At 44.6% G+C, this 2,013-nt stretch overlaps 1 pseudogene across 1 annotated transcript; it reads left to right on the plus strand.

Annotated features, from left to right (window-relative positions):
* Window positions 1-1,700, plus strand: LOC306940148 (E3 ubiquitin-protein ligase TRIM21-like; annotated as a pseudogene). The gene has a single exon. The product of its transcript is annotated as an E3 ubiquitin-protein ligase TRIM21-like (transcript).
* Window positions 1,701-2,013: the final 313 nt, after the last annotated feature.

Consider the following 2,013-nt stretch of genomic DNA (forward strand, 5'->3'; position numbering starts at 1 on the left):
ATGGCGTCTGCCAGCTGTCTGCTGTCTGAAGAGCAGTTCCTGTGTTCTATCTGGATGTGTTCACTGATCCAATCACCACTCCATGTGGACACAACTACTGCAACACCTGCATCACACATTACTGGGACACTAAGGATGTGTGTCAGTGTCCACTGTGTCAAGAAACCTTCAATAAGAGACCAAAATTCTCTGTTAACAAAGCCTTCTCAGAGATGGCTGATCAGTTCAGGAAGTCAAAGCAGCAGAGACAAACTTCCAGCACAAACCCAGAACCTGCTGAACCAGATGAAGTCTCCTGTGACGTCTGTACTGAGACCAAACTCAAAGCCCTGAAGTCCTGCTTGGTGTGTCTGACCTCCTACTGTGACACTCACCTGGAGCCTCATCACAGAGTCTTAAGGTTAAAACGACACAAACTAATCGACCCTGTGAAGAACCTGGAAGACATTCTGTGTAAGAAACATGACAGACCTCTGGAGCTGTTCTGTAAGACTGACCTCATGTGTGTTTGTCAGTTCTGCACTGAGTCAGACCACAAGTTACATCAGATTGTATCTCTGGAAGAGGCATCTGAAGGAAAGAAGGCTGAGCTGGGAAAGACAGAGGCTGAAGTTCAGCAGATGATCCAGGAGAGACGAGTGAAGATTCAGGAGGTCCAACACTCAGTAGAGCTCAGTAAGAAAGATGCAGACAGAGAGAAAGCAGACAGTGTGCAGGTCTTCACTGCTCTGATCAGCTGTATTGAGAGAAGCCAGGCTGAGCTCAATGGTGTGATCGAAGAGAAGCAGAAAACAACAGAGAAACAGGCTGAAGGCTTCATCAAAGATCTGCAACAGGAAATCACAGAGTTAGAGAAGAGAAGCTCTGAGCTGGAGCAGCTCTCACACACTGAAGACCACCTCCACCTCCTCCAGAACCTCTCATCCATCAACACCCCTCCACCCACCAAGGACTGGACAAAGGTCAATGTCCCTCAGTCTTCATATGTGGGGACTGTGAGGACAGCTGTGGCTCAGCTGGAGAAGACACTCAGTCAAGAGATGGAGAAGAAGCTGCGTGATGCTGAGCTGAGGAGGATCCAGCAATATGCAGTGGAGGTAACTCTGGACCCTGATACAGCACACTGCAAACTCATCCTGTCTGAGGATGGAAAACAAGTGAGTCTTGGAAAAGTAAAGAAGAATGTCCCAAACAACAAAGAGAGATTCTCTCTATGTGTCTGTGTCTTAGGAAAACAAAGCTTCTCCTCAGGAAGGTTTTACTATGAGGTTCAGGTTGGAGGGAAGACTGAGTGGGATGTAGGAGTGGCCAGAGAGTCCATCAACAGGAAGGGAGAGATCACAACGACCCCCAACTATGGTTACTGGACTATAGTGTTGAGGAATGGAAATAAGTACGAGGCTTATGCTGACCCTGATGTCCTCCTCCCTGTAAGAGAGGAGCTCCAGAAAGTGGGAGTGTTTGTGGATTATGAGGAGGGTCTGGTCTCCTTTTATGATGTGGAGACCAGAGTTCACCTCTACTCTTTCACTGGCTGCTCCTTCACTGAGAAACTATATCCATACTTCAGTCCAGGTGAAAATGATGATGGTAAAAACGCTGCTCCTCTGATCATCTCTCCTGTCAATCATACAGATTAGACTAATCCTCAGCTTGACATGGAAAGGTTAGTTTTCATTTAACCCATTTATACCAGGAACCTTATACACAACTATATATACCTTTAAATCCAGGAACCCCTTGAGGTTGTAGTTATAGTAGTGTAACAACATTTTTGCATATATTTTCTTAAAATAAATATCAAATTTTGTTTTTCAGAAAACGTAAACGTAGGTCAGGATTTAGAAAGCATTTAGAATCAGCCTCAGGTCAAAATGGGTTAAGATTAAGAAACAAATGTTTATATAGAAGGGTTCATTAACAGGTTTATTGCCCTAATGAGGAGATTGATGTGAACTCTATTATCAGTCAACCTATTGAACTCTACACCTGTATTCTATCGAAACACAAATT

Source organism: Electrona antarctica (genome assembly GCF_951216825.1).
Source record: "Electrona antarctica genome assembly, chromosome: 16".
In the NCBI taxonomy this organism is placed as follows: domain Eukaryota; kingdom Metazoa; phylum Chordata; class Actinopteri; order Myctophiformes; family Myctophidae; genus Electrona; species Electrona antarctica.